Raw genomic sequence first — 22798 nt, forward strand, 5'->3', positions numbered from 1 at the left:
AATTTTAATAGTTTTTTGAAGATAAATTACCAACTAAATGATTATAATTCATATTAAGGGATTTCATACCGTCACCAAACATGTTTGTTAGCTCCTCTATACCGCAACTTTGTCCACACATAAGCCTATTTTCAGCATTCCAGTAAAATGTTTTTCCTTCAACCACAAGCTGTTCACCTCTTACACCAATCCTTTTGTCTCTATTTAGCTTCTGTAGTTCCTTTTTCATTAACAACATCACCTTCTTTTTTTGCAAACGTACGCCGCTTAGATCCCGCTCTATGAATATCGATGAACCAGCCAGTAACTTTGTACATTTAAAGACTTCCGAAACCGTTCTAGCCGATTTTAGCTCCACTAAGACAGTCATTTTGTCGTTTGTTTCATGCATCTTTTTTATATTTTCGATTTCTGGCTCAAAATTCATCTTTAAATTATTTCGAAAGAGATTGTTGACAGCCCCATATAACCCTTTTTGGTTTGGTAAACCTCGTATAATCAGTTTGGTCCGTCCTAATTGATTTTCCAACTTTTGCAATCTCTTGCTGTCCTCTTCCTTTGCTTCCCTCAGTGCTTTTATTTCTGTTTTTAGTACCTCATTCTCAGTTGTTAAACGCTTAATATCCTCTTTAACACCCTCCATGCTACATTTTATATCAAGTATATCAGTTTATGTGGGCAGATTTTCCAGTTTCTTATCCAATAGCTGTGACATGGACTGCTGCATCATACTCATGAGTTCTGCAGTGGACAGGATATAGCTGTCATATTGACCTATACTCTGTTTTAACATTTTGAACAGTGAATTGTATTCATTAAACCACTCGACGTTCGTGCCGACTTGCTGCAGTGGCTTCATAAATGATGCATTTTTCTCCGATTTATGGCGAAAGATGGGTGAAATTTGGCATAGTAAGCTGTGTTACACCCTTCAACATCTGTGTTTAATATGGCCTTCATCGGTCTATATGTCGACATAGCTGCCAAATAAACTGATCTCCCGATCTAAAGTCTTGATCGCATAAAAGGTGAATTTATTATCTGATTTCACTGAAATTTGGCACATGGACCTATGTAAGGTAATACCATCGACATCTGTGCCTTATATGGTTCAGATCGGTCTGTAGCTGCATATAGCTGCCATATATACCAATCTCCCGATTTTAGTCATTGGACGATAAAAACAGCGTTGATAACCGGATTTTGCTGAAATGTGACACAGTGAGCTGTGGTGGGCCCTAAGATATCCTTGTTCAATATGGACCCTATATTTGGATATAGTTGTCATAGATAAAGCGATCTCCCGATTTAAGTTCTTGGGCATTTAAAATGCGCATTTATTTTCGATTTCGCTTGAATTTGGCATAGTGACCTATGATAGGCTTTTCGACAATCGTGCCCTTTATGGTTCAGATCGGTCTATAGTTGGATATAGCTGCCATATTGACCATTACTCTCTTTTAACAACTTGCACAGAGAATGGTATTCATTATACCACTCGACGTTTGTGCCAACTTGCTGCAGTGGTTTCATAAATGATGAATTTTTCCCCGGATTATGGCAAAAGGTGGTTAACATATATACCCCAAGTTGGTGTGCATCCAAAGTTGGGCCCTGCCGAACTGTTTTCTTTCATTTCCACTATAGGCATCAAAATGCCTATATTTTGTAACAATGTTTAACAAATTTTTGATACTATGAAACCTTCGCTTAACCACTGCTTTAAATTCTTGGAAAATTAACACTTAAAGAACCACAAAAAGTGTTTCTGTATGAAACAGCATAGATTTCCTCTTAACTTCGCCAAATCTAAACTAAATGAAAGCATGCAAAAAGTCAACTTGACATATCCCCGTAGGCAAGTAGCTGGAAAAAATGTCAACTAATAAACAAAAGCCTTGTTAAAAATATCGTTTGTTTAGTTTTTGTTTTTCTTCATCCTATTTTGCGAGTAACGAACAGAACGACACCTACAAAATTGACAAAAAAAAAATCGAAGTGTAGAAAAGTAACGAAACGCGCTAAGAAGTAAAGCCGATGGAAAAAATTGCTAACGAACCCAAGTTTTTAAACCAAAGATATTGGACTTAAAGATAAGCAACACGCCACACAACCCCACCACAAGGCTAGTAGAAGTCAAATTTAAACAACCAGCACACCATGACAAGTGTGGCATGGGCCTTTAAAGTTGAAAAACGCTGCGAATATGTTATAAGGTGGTTGGTTAGTGAATCGCCTAGGCTCAGGAAACAGGTGAAATGATGGCGGGGTGAGATTTTCTATTTTTTTGAAAAATTAAAAAAAAGTACTACAAAAGGCCCATACGATTTTTGTTTGCTTTTATGTGGTGGCAGCCTCGATATTTTTCTTTGTGCTGTGAAAATATTTTCTTAACTAAAGATGTCTTTATTGTTTTTGTTTTCTTCTCTCGCTATCTAAATAAATAAAGTTATTCATGAAAATTTTGTGATAACGCAATGGAAATGTTGCGTTTCATTATATTTTTCCTTGCCTTTAATTAGAGAGAGAAAAACACCTTCTGGTTTTGAAATTTTGGATTGGTTTGTTTGAAAGAATAACAATAAACGAAAATACTCAACATACCAAAAACTTTGTTGAAATGAATTTTGGGGAGATAAGAGTCCCCCCATTTTTTTTCCTGAAGCCAGCAGGTCATGTTTGACGCCCGGCTGGTTAAGTGGCTGGCTGGCTGGCACTACAGCTGGTTAAGAGGCCTGAAATTCATTTTGAGATCATGAACTAATTTTGGTTTTTTTTTTCTATTAAAACATTCTTCATTAATTTCACTTATGTCTCTGTTGTTGTTTTTAGCTGCCTGTAATGCACAGTGGTAAGATAAGGGAAATTTGTCATAGAAAATTCTAATGAGGCATAGGCCTACCTACCTTCAGGTAGGTACAGTACCTACAGTCTTGAACCTCAGCACTTGTCCACAAGATTCTTGGAGATCTATGTCTCAACTACACCACGCCTATAGCAAGAGCAAATCCACAGAAACTGATCTTTATGACCTCGTCGCTAACATAGAAAGCTCTCTCGCTATGATGCACTATACAATGTAAGCAGGACTTTGAGGTTGCCTTCAGTAATGTAAAACCGATGTCATTTGTATAAGAGCCTGAAACTCTAGGCATCAATACTTACCTAAGAAAGTTTAGTTATAAGTAAAAACATGCTAAATTTGGCCAGGCCGAATCCTACGACTCCACCACCAAATTTTACAAATTTTTCACAAAAGGGGCATAGTTGTACTATAAGTACCTATTTTCTGCCAAACCAGGAATAAATCTTCCGGGGACCATAAAAGACTGATTGGAAGTTAGCCTTATATGGTTTTATACCGATTTTTACAATACTTTAGATTATGGAAGTCATAACACCATACTACGTGTAAAATTTCATCTAAATCGAAAAACTATTGCGATATCCCGGGGCTCAAGACTCCAAAAGATTTATATGGGAGCTATAAAATATTATAGACCGATTTGGAACGAACATAGCACAGTTGTTTGAAATCGTAACAGAACACTATGCACGAAATTTCAGCCCAATCGGATAACTATTGCGATTTCCAGGGGCTCAAAACTTTTACTCGGGCGATGGGTTATAAAGGGTGATTTTTTTGAGGTTAGGATTTTCATGCATTAGTATTTGACAGATCACGTGGGATTTCAGACATGGTGTCAAAGAGAAAGATGCTCAGTATGCTTTGACATTTCATCATGAATAGACTTACTAACGAGCAACGCTTGCAAATCATTGAATTTTATTACCAAAATCAGTGTTCGGTTCGAAATGTGTTCAAATTTTGACAAATTTTGTTCAGCGATGAGGCTCATTTCTGGTTGAATGGCTACGTAAATAAGCAAAATTGCCGCATTTGGAGTGAAGAGCAACCAGAAGCCGTTCAAGAACTGCCCATGCATCCCGAAAAATGCACTGTTTGGTGTGGTTTGTACGCTGGTGGAATCATTGGACCGTATTTTTTCAAAGATGCTGTTGGACGCAACGTTACGGTGAATGAACACATTTCGAACCGAACACTGATTTTGGTAATAAAATTCAATGATTTGCAAGCGTTGCTCGTTAGTAAGTCTATTCATGATGAAATGTCAAAGCATACTGAGCATCTTTCTCTTTGACACCATGTCTGAAATCCCACGTGATCTGTCAAATACTAATGCATGAAAATCCTAACCTCAAAAAAATCACCCTTTATATGGGAGCTATATCTGACTATACTCCGGAGATAGGTTTGTATGGGAGCTATATAATGTTATAGACCGATTTGGACCGAACATGGCGCAGTTGTTTGAAGTCGGAACAGAACACTACGCACGAAATTTCAGCCAAATCGGATAACTATTGCGATTTCCAGGGACTCAAGACTTTAAATCGGGAGATGGGTTTATATGGTAGCTACAATATATCATGCTATACACCGACTTGGACATGTAAGTACATGATATGTACTTTATCGATCATCCAGCAGAGGCCACAGTTGTCCAGAGCCTTGTGCTACACCATTCATCCATAGTTGAGAATTGACCGAACGAGTGCCGTAAATATTCAGTTCACCGTTCCCGGCATGAGCCCCCAACACCTTTGTATTGTGTTCCCAGAGGAGTAAAGTGCATTCACTCCCCTTTTGAGCCTTTCTTGGGCATTTTTTCTCTAAATTAGTTTCTAGTCAAAATTCACTTCCATGTAGAAGGCCTTCGAAGAGAGCGCCACCTGCATGCCACGCCAGATATTCATAGGTGAGAATTGCCCGAACAAACTGCCGCAAACATTCATGGCATTGTACCATGCCTGAGCCCCAAACTATAAACTCTGGTTAGGTAAAAGTGGCAGTCCTTGGACATGGCACAGTTGTTTGAGGTTGTAACAGAACACTTCGCATGAAATTTCAGCTCAATCGGATAAAAATTGAGGTTTCCAGGGGCTATATATGTCAAATCGGGATATGGGTTTATATAGAGAGATATATAACAGGTTATACCCCGATTTTGCCCAAGCTAGGCACGTACATTTGCGGTCGTAATAAATCACTATGTACGAAATTTCAGCCCAATCAGATAATATTTGCAGCTTGTAGGGCCTAGGAGGCCACCGTAGCGCAGAGGTTAGCATGTCCGCCTATAACGCTGAACGCCTGGGTTCTAATCCTGGCGAGACCATCTGAAAAAATTTTCAGCGGTAGTTTTCCCCTCCTAATGCTGGCAACATTTGTAAGGTACTATGCCATGTAAAACTTCTCTCCAAAGAGGTGTCGCACTGTAGCACGCCGTTCGGACTCGGCTATAAAAAGGAGGCCTCTTATCATTGAGCTTAAAACTTGAATCGGACTGCACTCATTGATATGTGAGAAGTTTGCCCCTGTTCCTTAGTAGAATGTTCATGTGCAAAATTTGCATTTTTTGTAGGGCCTCAAGCATTCAAATCTAGAGACCAATTATGCAGGAGCTATATTCAAATCTGTACCGACGTGGCCCATTTGCAATCCCCAACGACCTTCATTGTCAACGCTTTATGAAGGTAGTGAGCTTAGCAGAGGTCACAAGAAGACCTCGAAAGGAATCCGGGGTATGACAACGGCACTTCAAGCACTTTTACGGAAGGTCAGCATAACCAAAGAGCATAACACTGCCAAAATGCTGAAGAAGAAAAAGAGCTCTTATTTTCACGTACTCTGGAAAGGCCAAGCCAACCCTCCTGCAATGGAGACTCCAGTCAGTGCCCCGCGGAGGAAGACAAAGTCGGAACAGCAACCAAGGAAGCGCGCATGAGTCTTCATGGAGGACTATGACTTCCAAAAGGACGCCACAGCCATCACGGAAGGAGAAGATGGTCGTCGAAAAAAGTAACAAGCTCAACAGAGATGAGGTGACTTGTGCTGTCATCGATATCGGCAGTGCATCCGGTAGGATTCCCCCAGACCATCGGTCCCAAGTGGGGAATCGGGTTATCGAACGTATTTTCGAACATGTGTTGTGATCTCGTGTGAAACTCTGAAGAGGGTCCTGCCATCGATATCGACAGTGCATCCGGTAGGATTCCCCCAGACCATCGATCCCAAGTGGAGAATCGGGTTAACGAGCGGATTTTCGAACATGTGTTGATCTCGTGTGAAACTCTGAAGAGGGTCCATCTTTATGCAATAGAGGGGACATCTATACGCTGCGCTTTGCGTCTATGTATTGAGAACTTCAAAAAGCTCGTCGGAAGTATCCACACTCCCTGGGGTGCAAAGTTTGACCTGGTGAGAAAGGTGGTAATTCCCTAGTTCATATAGGCGTCGGTCTTCATTAAAGCATATGGCGGTAAATGCGCCACGGAACGCATGTTGGGATTCTTAGTCAAGCAAAACCAGAAATATGAGGTCTTTCACAGGGAGAAATGGGAGGTTTTCCACGGGAAGGGGAAGGAGAAAGGAACTCTCCTTGTGGTGGGCATTGATCAAGTCTCCGTGACAAGTTTGGGTAAGACTAAAGGCGTGGCGTTATACGGGGGCCAGGTTTCTTCAACATTGGGAAGACTAGGATAGCCAAGGATCCTCATATTTAGACATCAGGCCGTGCATTAGTAGGTGACTCAATACCGCCTAACGAACAGGGTACCAACGATCAGACTACCACCGACTTTCCTGATATTGGTAAGACTATGATAAGCAATGAGCAGGCCGCCGTAGTGCAGAGGTCATCATGTTCGCCTATGACGCTAAATGCCTGGGTTCGAAACCTGGCACGAACATCAGAAAAAAATTGTCTGCCATGGTTTCCCCTCCTAATGCTGAAAACATTTGTGAAGTACTATGCCATGTTAAAACTTCTCTCCAAAGAGGTGTCGCACTGCGGCACGCCGTTTTCTTCGCTGAAATTTGCCATGGTGATTTGCACTAGACTTCTTGTTCGATCCCAATAAGACCAATGTTTAGACATAACCGCCTAAACATAAATTTCATTCGGGTCATTCTATAGCCTTGGTGAGGTCTTTTCTTCAACAACTAGGACAGATCAGACATGTGATAATGCTTAAAGTTGGACTTTTATGCCATTCAAGCTCCATTTTTACACCCTCCACCATAGCATGGGGGGTATACTAATTTCGTCATTCTGTTTGTAACTACTCGAAATATTCGTCTGAGACCCCATAAAGTATATATATTCTTGATCGTCGTGACATTTAATGTCGATCTAGCCATGTCCGTCCGTCCGTCTGTCTGTCTAAAGCACGCTAACTTCCGAAGGAGTAAAGCTAGCCGATTGAAATTTTGCACAAATACTTCTTATTAGTGTAGGTCGGTTGGTTTTGTAAATGGGCCATATCGGTTCATGTTTTGCTATAGCTGCCATATAAACCGATCTTGGAGCTTGACTTCTTGAGCCTCTAGAGTGCGCAATTCTTATCCGATTGGAATGAAATTTTGCATGACGTGTTTTGTTATGATATTTAACAACTGTGCTAAGTATGGTTCAAATCGGTTCATAACCTGATATAGCTTTCATATAAACCGATCTTGGGTCTTGACTTCTTGAGCCTCTAGAGTGCGCAATTCTTACCCGATTGGAATGAAATTTTGCATGACGTGTTTTGTTACAATTTCCAACATCTGTGCCAAGTATGGTTCAAATCGGTTCATAACCTGATATAGCTGTCATATAAACCGATCTTGGGTCTTGACTTCTTGAGCCTCTAGAGTGCGCAATTCTTATCCGATTGGAATGAAATTTTGCACGACGTGTTTTGTTTTGATATCCAATAACTGTACCAAGTATGGTTCAAATCGGTTCATAACCTGATATAGCTGTCATATAAACCGATCTGGGATCTTGACTTCTTGAGCCTGTAGAGGTCGCAATTATTATCCGATTTGCCTGAAATTTTGTACGACTGATTCTCTCATGACCATCAACATACGTGTTTATTATGGTCTGATCTCTCTATTTTATTTCTTGATCCCCCAAAGGGTGCAATTCTTATTCGATTTGGCTGACATTTTACACAGGTCTCCAACATATAATTTAATTGTGGTCCTAACCACACTATAACATGATATCGCTCTAATAGCAGATCAAATCTTTTCTTATATCCTGTTTTGCCTAAGAAGAGATACCGGGAAAAGAACTCGACAAATGCGATCCATGGTGGAGGGTCGAAGATTCTGCCCGGCCGAACTTAGCACGCTTTTGCTTGTCAGCCTTAAATTTGTTCTTATTTAAAAATTTTTCTTCCCAACATCAAAGAAATTATACTACTGTTTCCTTTATCTCCAAAAATAGGGGAGTAGCATCATGAACATCCAAAATAAAAAAAAAAAAAACGAACAAAAACACAAACATATCCAGCTAGACATCGACCTCAATGAAAATTTGTTTTCCTTCCGCAAGAAAAATAACGTTTTTGTTTTTCTTCTGTTGGAAAGTTAGAAAAACAAAATAATTTTGTTCGCCGGCAGACAGAAGCTGTGGTTGTTGCAGTGCAAGAACAACAACACCACCACCTCACCTTATTACCAGGCGTAAATTAAAAGATGTTATTGCAGTGTTCAAGTACCCAACAACGACAAAACTGCCGCCGAACAGAAGAAACGGCGGCTGTGCCAACGGCACAACCACCACCGCCACCACCAAGAAAAACAAAGCACCATCGCACCAGTCAATGTCATGCTCCAGACACATGCATCTTGGTGGGATGCAATGCAATGCAATGCAATGCAATGAATATGTCTCATTGCTGGTTGGGATTGGGATTGGGGGTGGGGGAAGATGTCTGGCTGCCAGCAACGACCCAAAACAAAATTGTTTGTTTTCTTTAACAAATTGTCACGCATATCGCCGCAGTAGCCGTATTTCAAAGCAGTCTCCTAGACTAAGACCCCTTTCGAGAGCTTTAATTTTTCCCCCACTTGCTGTGCTTAAGATTGGGAGTTGTTGCCTTGAATGCTGTCGCCCAATTTCACAATCTTAACCGAAAAGTTTGGATTTTTATACAGTTGTTTGGATTTTCTGAACTGTTATCAAAACAGGAACAAACATGTTACCGTTTCTGGCTGCGTTGACATTTCCTTACAATTTGTTTACATCTGTATAAATTTGATTTCGGAGTCGTCTCTTCCATATTTTTGTTTAACAAGTGATGACAGCTTTATTTGCATTCTCCTTCTTTGGTAAGGGCTAGCGCAACATGCTGCATACTAATTGCATCTCCATATATGTACATATGTAAAGATTTTTTTTTGTCTAGAAAGTGTCTTTATCTCGCCGAAATCCCACAGTAGCTGTTTAACAACACTTGGCGTTGACAAATATTAGTCTAATTATTATAATCGCTTCCGATAAGGGTTTTTGGTAGATGTCACAAAAAAGTTTGTTGAACTCATAGGCAAGATGAACAAGTAAAAGTGGCAGTTATTTCGAACGCAATAAACTTTCTTGCACACAATGTAACTATGAAAAGACTTCTAAGCACAAACTTAAGAGATCTTAAATGTGTAGTAACAGGGAAGTAAGCCACTAAAAGGACTTACTTAGTCACTAAATATGTTTGACTGAACCAGGCCTGTTGTGCTGCATCTCATTAAACAGCAAAAAGGAAAAAAATTTGGCCCAGTGGGCCTTGGCTTCGAAATCGGATATCCGATTAGTACTCTACTCCTATTCATTTGAGGCTCTTATTGATAGCCACTAACAGGGACTTAGCCACGATTTGAGTTTTTTATGGTTTGCGTCCTTATTCGAAAACTTGATACGCTGTACCAAGGAAGTTAGCCACAAATAGGACATATTTAAGTCGGTAAATATGTTTGGATGAACCAGACCCTCTCCTTCCTCTTTAACAGCATAAGGAACAAAAGTTGGCCCAGTGGGCCTTGGCTTTGAAATCGGATATCCGATTAGTAACCTACTCCTATTCATTTGAGTCCCCTATTGATACAAACTCTAACAGGGAGGTAGCCAGAATTTTATGTATTTTTGTAGGGGGTATATTAGGACTGCAAAACAAAAATAAGTACATTAACGCTACAACATTCGAATTTTGGGGTGAGGGAAGTGAGGATGTTAGGCTCAGTCCCGATAGCCTCCATTGCTAAGTGTCTGTTCGATAAATATGTGTGTCAGTTCGATAAATATGTTTGGTAGGCGTTTGGAGGAGCGGCGGCCTTCCAAAACTTTCGTCCCAGAAGTGTATGTAAGGATCGTACCCTACCAGCAAAAACCTTCCATTTGAGCTCCATACGGCTATTGTCAGTAAATATGTCTAGTTTGAGGCAGATCTCCAAACACTTATCTTCAAAAGTGGATGTCAGATTCCTACTAAACTCTCAAATACCTGTCGTTTGATTCCCATATTGCGTTGATACATAGACTGTAACCGTTAGGGCTGGTTTTCTTGTGGGGAGGTCCCCCCGGAAGTCCTTTTAAAATTCAATGATACATTCGTGTTTTGGGTTCTTTTAAGGATCCATACAAAAATATGGGTAAACCGCACTACAAATCTCCGAGATCTAGCATTTTTGAAAATATGGATAAGAGGTAGGGTCCTACCCCCTTTAGATATTAAACAATGAAATATCCTAATTTTACCACAGGACCATTCAGCCGTTTTTGAGACTATAAGGAACACAAAAATGGAGACCACCATAGCGCAGGGGTTAACAAGTTCGCTCTGACTCCAAACGCCTGGGTTCGATTCCTGGCGAGAACATCAGAAACGTTTTCAGTGGATGTTAGCCCCTCCTTGTCTAGGTGTAAATCCGTGCAAGATAGAAGCAGTTCTTTTCAGCAGGAGATACAAGTTGCCTACAGTGGAACCTGTCTGCTTGGGAGGAGAGAATATTCCCTTTACAGAAAGCGCAAAATACCTGGGTGTTTTGCTGGGCAGGAAATTGAACTTCAAATCCAACATTTTGGAAACGGCAAAAAAGGCAACGCTTGCCCTATACATCTGCAAGAAAGCCATTGGCAAAAGGTGGGGGTTTAGACCGCGTGTCATTCGTTGGGTACATGCTGCAGTTGTCAGACCTATAATGCTATATGGTGTTGTGGTCTGGTGGACGGCACTTCAAAAGTCCATCTACTGTTCAATAGTCAACCGGATCCAAAGGATGGCTTGTTTGTGCATCACAGCCACGCTGTATCCTAGTTTTTCCACAGGACCATTCACAACCATCAGCCGTATTTGAGATTATACGGAACACAAAAATGGAGGGCAGAGGTTAACATGTCCGCTATGACTCCGAACATAAGAAACATTTTCTGTGGTGGTTATCCCCTCCTAGTCTAGGAGTAAATCCGTGCAAGACAGAAGCAGTTCTTTTCAGCAGGAGATATAAGTTGCCTAGAGTGGCACCTGTCTACTTAGCAGGAGAGAATGTTCCATTTACGGAAAGCCTAAAATAGCTGGGTGTTTTGCTGGACAGGAAAATTGAACTTCAAATCCAACATTTTGGAAACGGCAACAAAGGTAAAGCTTGCCTTATGTACCTGCAAGAATGCCATTGGCAAAAGTTGGGGGCTTAGACAGCGCGTCATTCGTTGGGTACAGGCTGCAGTTGTCAGACGTATAATGCTATATGGTGTTGTGGTCTAGTGGACGGCACTTCAAAAGTCCATCTACTGTTCAATAGTCAACGGGATCCAAAGGATGGCTTGTTTGTGCATCACAGCCACGCTGCGGACGACACCACCAGATGCACTGAATTTAATGCTACATCTTATGCCTCTGGACATTGTGGTTAAACAAATTACTGCTGGTCATATAGCTGCTACGGACACTTTGTTATCCTTGATACATTGTCCGAGGTTCCAGGCAGTAGGGATTATACCCTACCTGAGCCGCTTTTTGATAAAAAGTACTATACAACTATTCCTGGTTGTACCGATTGGAACTACGATATACCTGGTAATAGAAGTTACAAAGACTTCTATAGGGATGGTTCCATCTACACGACCAGGTGGTCTTTGGGGTGTACTCTAAATATCTAGAACTGGTCATATAGAAAACGTTACCCGACCACGACACTGTGTATCAAACGAAGATCCTTACAACTATATAAGTGGTGGTATGGCTAAGAAATAATGTCATTACGACGATTGGCATTAATATCTTCTCAGACAGCCAGGCAGCCATTGAATCCCTGGAGAAAGTATTTAACAAAAACCACCCTCTACTGTCGCAGATTTCTCAACGAGATGGCTGAATAGTTCAAAATTCACCAGTTCTGGGTGCCGGGCCACAGACATATCCCTGATAATTGTGAAGCGGACGAGCTTGCGAGACTAGGAACTTGGCATCGAAGGATTCTTCTATTTTCTCCAGAACCTGGTGCAGGGCAGTCTCCACCGAGCTTCTCTTTAGCATGGTACCCACAATACGTTCCATGGATTTGAGTTGAAATTACGTAAAGACGTAAGTGTTTACAAATACCACCTTGCCAGGCTTTCGGATATGCAAGTTCAAGGCATGCTGTGGGGCGCCACAAAGGCCTCCTTCTGTAGTATCGCCGGATATATTCCATCAGGTCTGAGTGACAAAAATAGTTGGAAGCTCCTCAAGGCTTCTTTTATCATAAATTATATTAGGAACAGCCTTGGATCAACCTCATTTTGCCAAGATTCCGGTGACTGCGTGAGTCCAGTCGTTTCCTGTAGAAAATGCGTTTTCATCAAAAGCCTCAACATGTTTTCCCTTGTCTTCGCTCTTCTAACTTTACAGCTTCGACATGGGGTTTTGACAGAAAATTTTTCATCTTGGTGGCGTCATTAACGCTGTTGACCTGTTCGCCTAAAAACTTTCATTGAGCCGTGTGTAATACACATCCCAATAAACTTCCGCTTTTTTAAAACGTGCTCTGCAGGACTTAACCGAAGGGCAGTAAACCGACTGGGAAATGCCACATCCAGTAGTGTACGGATAAATGTTACATAATATGTAATATCTGGCCAGGTATACTACTATACTGTTCTTAGACTTCTTCAACTTTTCTAAAGATCCCCTCTCCTAGTAAGTAAAACTTACCAAATTCAATGATTCAATCCACTACCAGGTCTTAGTGGGCCGTTTCAAATGTTCACACACAGGAGTGGACTGCTTTACAACATCTTTTCTCTTACATTTTTGCTATTCGGGGAAGGATTTGCCGCCTTCGTAAACTAGAATTTATGTGAACAGTAAGGTGGCGCTACAGGCCTTGGAATCGAAGATGGTTAGATCAAAGTGTGAAGTGGAATGTTTGGAATTTTTGAATGAACTCAGGGCTCAAGTTTGAAGAGCCCTGAAGATAGAAGATAGAGCTGGCAAAATATCGATGGCACTATCGATATCTTATTTATTTTCTGAATATCGATTGATATTTTGCCTATCGATACCACCGGCAAAGTCTTTGCAAATTTTTTTTACAAAATTTTTAAAAATAAGCGATCCGACACTGAGTGTATCTTATAACACACATTGCGCCTTTAGAGGGCGATATTTCCAACCGATGGGCTTAAATTTTGTAGAATCATTTCTCTCATGACTTCCAACTGACTTTATTTAATTTGGTTTTATTCGGTCTGTGCATTGATATAGCTTCCATATATGTGTAGATCTCTTGATTCTTATACCATCCACCTTAGGGCTGAGGTATACTTATTTCGTCATTCTGTTTGTAACACCTCGAATTATGCGTACCCCATAAAGTATATATATTCTTGATCTTCACGGCATTTTATGTCGATCTAGCCATATCCGTTCGTCCGTCTGTCGGCCAAAAGCATGCCTTCTTTAGAAGGAGTAAAGCTAGCCGCTTGAAATTTTGCACGAACACTTTTTATTAGTGTAGGTCGGTTGGGATTGTAAATGGGCCAAATCGGTCATCGTTTTGATATAGCTGCCATATAAACCGATCTTGGATCTTGGCTTCTTGAGCCACTAGAGGGAGCAATTCTCATCCGATTTGGCTGAAATTTTGCACGTGCTGTTTCGGTATCACTTCCAATAACTGCGCATAGTTTGCTTAGAATCGGTCCATGTTTTAATATATCTGCCATATAAACCGATCTTGGATCTTGACTTCTTGAGCCGCTAGAGGGCGCAATTCTCATCCGATTTGACTGAAATTTTGCACGTGTTGTTTCGGTATCACTTCCAACAACTGTGCTTAGTATGATTGAAACCGGTTCATCATCTGATATAGGTGCCATATAAACCGATCTGGGATCTTGACTTCTTGAGCCTCTAGAGGCCGCAGTTATTATCCAATTTGGCTGAAATTTTGCATGAAATGTTTTGTTTTGACTTCCAACATCTGTGCTAAGTATGATTCAAATCGGTACATAACCTGATGTAGCTGCCATATAAACCGATCATGGGTCTTGACTTCTTGAGCCTCTAGAAGGCGCAATTATTATCCAATTTAATACAGCTCTTCCGATCGGCTTCTAAAGGAGCTGATCTTCTTCTTGAGCCCCTACAAGCTCCAATTCTTATCGGAATGAACTGAAATAGTACACAATGACTTCTACAATGTTCAGCATTCAATTCATGTATGGTCCGAATCAAACTATAACTTGATATAGCTCCAATAACATAAAGTTCTTATTCATTATTCTTTGTTTGCCTAAAAGGAGATTCCGCGCAATGAATTCGACCAATGCTATCCATGGTGGAGGGTATAGAAGATTCTGCCCGGCCGAACTTAGCACGCTCTTGCTTGTTACTTCTGATTTTCGTTTAAAATATAGGTGATGAGAAATTAACGATAGTATCGGTACTATCGAAAATTATTGTTAAAAATATCGAAAATTTCGAATGCTGCAAATATCGCTAGTTTGCCAGCTCTAGCAGAAGAACAATATGAGGTATAGACTATGGATATATGGATGGATATGGAACCACCCTGACAAGCCTATGGTAGGCATTGGTTCAAGACATTAACTAGGTAGATCGATATATGACAGCTATTAACCTACACCCGTCCAATAGTAATGCTTATAACTTTCTTCCCAGAGGGCTCTTAAGATGATCGTTAGTGCCCCAAAGTAAACGAACTACGTTTATTTTTTCAATAACCTTTATTTTCAGTGTTGCTTTGCATTTTCTTTAACGGATGCTATCGAATGACAATTTTTCCAAGTGCAGCAATTAAAAGAACTTTTGTACCATATCAATAAACACAACAGTAATAATATGCCTCAATTTTAAGCTAAATGGTTTCCTGTTCAACTGAATTATGCTACGTTATTGGTTGAAAGCCTAATTTGTTATTTTGCATAATAATTAATTTCATGCCAAATTCTCTGGTCAACCTTAGCCTGAGAATCATTTGGAGCTTTCAGTATCATTTATGCCATATCTTCATGTCCATTATATTTGGACTTGTACACATGTTGGAAGTTAGTTTCTGGTTTCAATTTTGTGTATTGCCCCCATGACCTCAGCACTTAATATGTGAGTGCATATCTGATTAAGTATTAAGTTCAGGGAATAGACTTTAACAACAACAACAACGACAACGAAAATAGTCAATTTCCACTATTTAGCATATACAAAGAAACTTCAGTTCAATAGTTTATGGTTTTGCATGATAAAATGACCATTTATATGTGGCCACAAAAACGGCAACAACTGTCTTAAGAATTTGTCACGAAATGATCATGATATTAATACTCAATTCTAATGTAAAAATAACTTTCCACAACACCAGCCAGCCTGTGAGCCGTCCTACTATCCCGTCATCCCAGTTAGCCCAGCTATTGGCAATGTGCCGTGACACCAACTGTGTCTTCTGATCATGGAATGAATAGCTAGAAAAAAAACCAACGAAAAAAATTTGGAATGAAACCCAGAAATAACAAATGAAATAAGACAAGTACTAGAGCAACAATTGCAACAACCCACCTTTAGATGGTCAAATTGGTGGACGGACACTAGCATGCGGATACCAATAGCCGCCACACTATTGACAATACGGAAAAGCGAACACATAAAGCATCAATGGCTCTAAGCTGGCCAAGACGGACAGACAGATGGACAGAGAATTCTGTCCAACATCCAGGACCAGCACCATCTCTACAGCAATTGCAACACTATCAACATCAGCAACACTACAGATATTTCAATATACCACATGTGCGTGCTAATAGTTTGAACATCAAAGCTGCATCAGCAAACAAACTAGAGGGAGACCAACAAAACAAAACCAAAACTAAGCAAAACTTTTTCTAACATTTCTAAAGGCAGGAAAAACTGTCCGTCCATCCTTCTGTACATTCGTTCGTCCGGTGTCCAGTGTTTCTTTCATGTTTATTTGTGGTGTGTGGAAAATATGGTAACACCATGCCAATAATGCCCGCAACAAGTTCTAAACTTTTTTTTTTTGTACTGCACTCTCAAATATGTACACTGGCTGTTTTGGTTGCATTGTGTGTGTGTCGAAAATTCCCATATGATATTTATCATTTCGAAATAAAGAGAAGCAGTACAAAGACCATAGAAACCAAATCATAAAAAATGCGCCCCAAGACTCCTCTGGAATGGACCTTTTTAGTGTAAGTGTCGTCGTTTTTACCTAGGAATGTTAAGGCATGCCAATGTATATGTATATGGTAAATAATATTATTTCACACCTTGAGTATTGATGCTCTGTATTGTGGTAAAGTAAAAGGTGCTGGTTTAACGTACAAATACCGACAGCAAAAAACCTTCAAAGGACAGTGGTCCAGCAAGGTGAGGTTAGCAATCTGCTGTAAAGGAATCAATAAGCAATTCACTAGAAGAACGTCACCCATTATATCGACAATGCCATGATGGAACGGACGACCTAGGACTCTAAGACTATCAGCTCAGAATAGGAACCGAGAAGGTTCAACTGCCTTCTTTTATAGTGCTCCACGTCTTATAAGCTGCGGCAGTAGTCGTTGCATGGAAAATTCAGATGCCTTGCACGATTTCAAAAAGGCCAGGGGCCGGCCAGCACGTTGATAAGTCTTTACGGGGTTCAATCGATCCAGGCTGAACAGAGGTTCTGGGCGCTTGAGGTTGTATAGTGTACAGGTATTCCTTGATACATGGCATGTTTCAGTGCGATCTGGTCTCTGCTTGTCTAAGATAGTGGTTGAAGTTCTGTGCCCTTGAGGTTGTATTGTATGCAGGTATTCCTTGATGCATGACATGTTTCAGTCCGACCTGGTCTCTGCTTGTCTAAGATAGTGTTTGAAGTTCTCTCCTTTAATGACTGATCAGATGTTTTGGGCGCTTGAGGTTGTATTGTGAGCAGGTATTCCTTGATACATGACATATTTCAGTCCGACCTGGCCTCGGCTTGTCTAAGATAGTGGTTAAAGTTCTGTGCGCTTGAGGTTGTATTGTGCGCAGTTATTCCTTGATGCATGACATGTTTCAGTGTGACCTGGCCTCTGCTTGTCGAAGATAGTGGTTAAAGTTCTGGGCGCTTGAGGCTGTATTGTGTACAGGTATTCCTTGATACATGACATGTTTCAGTCCGACCTGGTCTCTGCTTGACTAAGATTGTGGTTGAAGTTCTCTCCTTTAATGACTGATCAGAGGTTCTGTGCGCCTGAGGTTGCATCGTGTGCAGGTATTCCTTGATACATGGCATGTTTCAGTGCGACCTGGTCTCTGCTTGTCTAAGATAGTGGTTGAAGTTCTGTGCCCTTGAGGTTGTATTGTATGCAGGTATTCCTTGATGCATGACATGTTTCAGTCCGACCTGGTCTCTGCTTGTCTAAGATAGTGTTTGAAGTTCTCTCCTTTAATGACTGATCAGATGTTTTGTGCGCTTGAGGTTGTATTGTGTACAGGCATTCCTTGATACATGACATGTTTCAGTGCGACCTGGTCTCTGCTTGTCTAAGATAATGGTTGAAGTTCTGTGCGCTTGAGGTTGTATTGTGTGCAGGTATTCCTTGATGCATGACATGTTTCAGTCCGACCTGGCCTCTGCTTGTCTAAGATAGTGGTTGAAGTTCTCCCTTTTAATGACTGGCGTGTCTTCTGGAGGATTCAGCTCTGTCTAGTCCGTCAGTTTTTCCATTCCCGAAAAGCGTCTTTCGACCTGGAATCCAGACGATCTAACTTAACAGGTTCTTCCTTACGGACTCTCAAAGGCCTTTCAAATTTGACCATTAACATTCGTTTAAGAAATAGGAGAAAACTTCTCACATATCATTGAGTGCTTTCTGATAAAAGATTAAGCTTAATGATAAGGGGAATCCTCTTAAAGCCTAGTTCGAACGGCGTGCAGCAATGCTACACAAAAAGAGGGTCCGGATATTAATTTCCTCCACGCCACTATGGACATACACCTAACCCAGTAATTGGCTTGATGTGCGATCTAAATACTATCACGTAAAAGCATACTAAGTTCGCCCGGCCCGAATCTTATATAACCTACACCATGGATCGCATTTGTCAAGTTTTTTTTTCCGATATCTCTCTAAATACAGACAAAGGATAACAAATAAGTGATATGCTATTGGAGCTATACCGAGTTATAAACCGATTGTGGGCATACTTGGCTTGGCTGTTGAAGACCAAAATGGAAGTCATTGTGCAAAATTTTATCGAAATCGGATAATATTGCGTTTTCTAGTGGCTCGTGAAGTCGAGATTTAAAATTTGTATATATCGGAGCTATATAAGATTATGAACCGGTGAGAACCATATTTGACGCAGTTGTTGAAAGTTAAAATAAAAAAAACTTCATTTAAAATCTCAGCCAAATCGAATTATAATTGCGCCCTCTAGCGGTTCTAGAAGTCAAGATCCGAGATCGGTTTATATGGGAGCTACATCTAGTTATGAACCGATTTGAACCATACGTGACACAATTGTTGATAGTTAAAAACAAAAAACTTCATGAAAAATCGCAGCCAAACCGGTTTTTATGCGCCCTCTAGCGGCTCAAGAAGTCAAGATCCGAAATCAGTTTGTATGCGAGCTATGTCAGTTTATGAACCGATTTGGACCATACTTGGCACGCTTATTGACGGTCACCAAAACACTTCGTGCCAATTTTCAGCAAAATCGGAAAATAATTGCGCCATCTAGCGACTCAAGAAATCAAAAACCGAGATCGATTTATATGGCACCTATTTATGATTATGATCCGATTTGCATCATACTTGATGCAATTGTTGAAAGTTAAAATAATAAACCATCATGCAAAATCTCAGCCAAATCGGATTATAATTGCACCCTATTGCGGCTCAGGAAGTCAAGATCCGATATCGGTTAATATGGGAGCTATATCAGTTTATGAACGGAATTGGACGATACTTGTTATTGATGGTCACACCAAAACACTTCATACAATTTTTCTACCAAATCTGATAATAATTGCGCCATCTAGCGGCTCAAGAAATCAAGATCGGAGATCGGTTTATATGGAACCTATATCAGATTATTATCCGATTTTCATCATACTTGACACATTTGTTGAAAGTTAAAATAAAAAACTTCATTCAAAATCGCAGCAAAATGGGATTATAATTGCGCCCTCTAGCAGCTCGAGAAGTCAATTTGCGGATCGGTTTATATGGGAGTTATGTCAGTTTATGCACGGAATTGGACCATACTTGTTATTGACGGTCACACCAATATACTTCATGCAAAATTTCAGCCAAATCGGATAATAATTGCGCCCTCTAGCAGCTCAAGTAATCAAGATACGAGATCGGTTTATATGGCAGCCTATGTCAGATTATTATCCGATTTTCATCATACTGGACGCATTTATTGAAAGTTAAAAAAAAAAACTTCATGCAAAATCGCAGCCAAATGGGATTATAATTGCGCCCTCTAGCGGCTCGAAAAGTCAATATTCGAGATTGGTTTTTATGGAAGCTATATCAGGCTATGAAGTCATAGCGAAACACTTGATGCAAAATTTCATCCAAATCGGATAAGAATTGCGCCTTCTAGGTCAAGAAATCAAAATCCAAGATCGGTTAATATGGCAGCCAATATGGCCCATTTATAATCCCAACTGACCTACAGTATTTCCGCAAAATTTCAAGCGCCCAGCTTTACTCCTTCGAAAGTTTGCGTGTTTTTGACGGACAGACGAACGGGCATGGCAAGATCGACTGAAAATGTCACGACGATACCTTATGGGGTCTTAGACGAATATTTCAAAGTGTTACAAACGGTGGAGGGTATACAAACTATGGTGGAGGGTATAAAAAGTAGCCTCGAAAAAGAAAATCTAAGTCAGAAATTTCGTGCTACTTTCAAAATCCCTAAATGTTGTCCATACCACTCCCGTAAGTTGTTTCATGTCTGTCCCCAGCTATGTGCCGGTGACTGTTAGCCGCCAAAACCAGGGAAATTATATAGGAAACGCTTCAACGTCTCATCATCCTCCCTACATGCCTTACACTTGCTTTCACTTGCCACACCGAGTTGCAAAAGTGAGCTCGTGAGCTGACCTTCCTTTTACTTCCTTTCAGTCATAGCCTGTTCTTCTCACGATCCGGATCTCCTCGTAAGATTTTCGTCCTACCTACCGTTTCGCTGTTCCCCAGTGTTTTATGCGCATTCGTCGCCCACGCCCTTAACTCGGGCTGAGTCAACCCGAAAGGCATCAGGGTTGACTCTAGTCTTCATTGCAAAATAATCTGCCCTTTCATGCCCCCTTACTCGGCTATGGCCCAGCACCCAAACGTTGACAGGCTTTCGGAGTAAATGCAAGTCCTAGGCACGCTGTGAAAATAGTGGCCAGTTGGGACGCCAGATAGTCTAATTACCTTTGGTAGTAAGTTAGATTTTGGCTAGGTTGATTGCGTTGCCCACCAAAGATGAGTTTATTCGGAGGCCAGTCTTACCCATTGTGGTACCCTATAAAGAAAGAAAAGAGAAAGAAGATGTGAGACCTCGGACTAGAGGTTATACACGAATAAAAAAATACAGGAGGAATGGTGAACCCTAGAGGGGGGTGAAGAAACGCCCATCCCCACTCAAGCGCGGATGTACATACGCCGGAGCTTATGGCATCCAGCGTCGGAACTATCCTATTCCTTCAAAAAATCTTAGGACACTGTATTTAGAAGTATTGTACATTCGCAAGTTCACCCAGATCACAGAAGAAACGGCTCCCCAGAAAAGAGAGCCTACATCCCTACAGAACCGGACATGAACACAGCAAGTGCTCAATAGTCTCCTCTTCACCCTCATCGAGTCAACTCCTACAGAAGTCATTGTGAGGTATCTCAATGCCCGCCGCCATGCTGCCTGTTGTAGTAACGCCGGAAATATGCCATCAGTTCAGGGTAACTTTATTGGTTTGAAGCTCCTCAATGATATCTTCACCATAAATTTCGATGTGATAAACCCTCGATCAACCTCATCATTCCAAGATTCTGGTGTCTCCATGAGTCCCGTCGTATTCTGTGGAAATTGGGTTTTTATCAAAAGTCTCAACATGTTATCCGTTGTTTCTGCTCTCACCCCATATCGTCTACTGATTCAGTTTTGACATGGGTTTTTGAAATCAATTCATCTTGGCGGCGTCATTAACGCTATCGACCTGGTTGCAGAAAAGCTTCCAGGAGGCACGTTTTGCCGCTCTGATAATCTTATTGTATTCCTTGAGCCGTGTATAATACACATCCTAATATTTTTCCGTTTTTTTTTCGACGTGCTCTGTTATAATTTCTGCGGACCTCTTTCCCAATGTTGCGAATCTATCCGGTCATTCAGGATTTTTCTTCGGCTGATTTCCTTTCTCGAAGAGGACAACTATCTTCGAAAGACTCCACTAGTGTAGCCGTAATCCTGTTGATATTGTCGTCAATAAGTTAGGTTAGGTAAGGTAAGAGTGTCAGTCCTTTACAGACTCACTTAGACAATTTTAAGTCCATTGTTATACCACAATAGCGATAGACTAAGGCTTCTGGCGGGAATCTAACCCACGACCCCTGCACTGGTATTCCAAGCACGCTACCAACTCGGCTACCGGGTCGCCCATGGGCTTATCATCAATATCTTCTATGCAAATACCGCAAACACTTATACTCATGTTTTCTGTATATGCGGTACGATGACGAGTGTTTGTCAAAAACAACTCAAATACCGCAATTTTATTTTTAGCATAGAAAAGTTTGAATAAATCCAAAAAAAATATTCTCATTATCGTAAAAGCATCACCGCAATTATAGTTTGAATCAATATGTTGTTAAAAGCGGTGGTACACGCAGCATAAAAATGAATATACAAGAATGTATTCAAATGATGGCCACTCATATCAGTGTGTTGAAAATAACACCGCATCTATTGCGGTGGCGATACGTACTAACACCCCGTTTTTGTGAGCAAATCAAAAAAATACCACCGCCTGCAGTTCTCTGCTTATAATCCTCTTCTGAGTGTTTCTAAGCATGTTAGTCTGTCTGTCTTTACATAGCCATGGACAAAGACGATGTTATAATATCCTTCTGAGTGTTTCTAACCATGTTAGCCTATCTGTCTTTACACAGCCATGGACAAAGACGTTGTTAAAAGAGGTGGTACACGGAGCATGAACATGAATATTCAAGTATCTATTCAAATGATGGCCACTCATTTCAGTGTGTTGAGAATAACACCGCTTCTATTGCGGTGTCGATACGTACTAACACCGCATTTTTAAGATCAATTCAAGAAATACCACAGCCTGCCGTACTCTGCTTATAATCTTCTTCTAAGTGTTCCTAACCATGTAAGCCTGTCTGTCTGTCATGTAATCAGTTGTAATTTTCATAGCTAAGGGATCTTCAAAGCGACCGGGGCGTTTATT

The 22798-nt window shown here is 40.7% G+C and overlaps 1 long non-coding RNA gene across 1 annotated transcript in view; it reads right to left on the reverse strand.

Annotated features, from left to right (window-relative positions):
- The window catches only part of LOC106083153 (uncharacterized), a 35363-nt gene that overhangs the window by 6672 nt on the left and 5893 nt on the right, over positions 1-22798 (reverse strand). The window contains exon 2 of the long non-coding RNA XR_009398359.1: positions 20772-20862. This is a non-coding gene — a long non-coding RNA (uncharacterized LOC106083153). The remainder of the gene's footprint in view (positions 1-20771; positions 20863-22798) is intronic.

Source organism: Stomoxys calcitrans, chromosome 5, assembly GCF_963082655.1.
Source record: "Stomoxys calcitrans chromosome 5, idStoCalc2.1, whole genome shotgun sequence".
In the NCBI taxonomy this organism is placed as follows: domain Eukaryota; kingdom Metazoa; phylum Arthropoda; class Insecta; order Diptera; family Muscidae; genus Stomoxys; species Stomoxys calcitrans.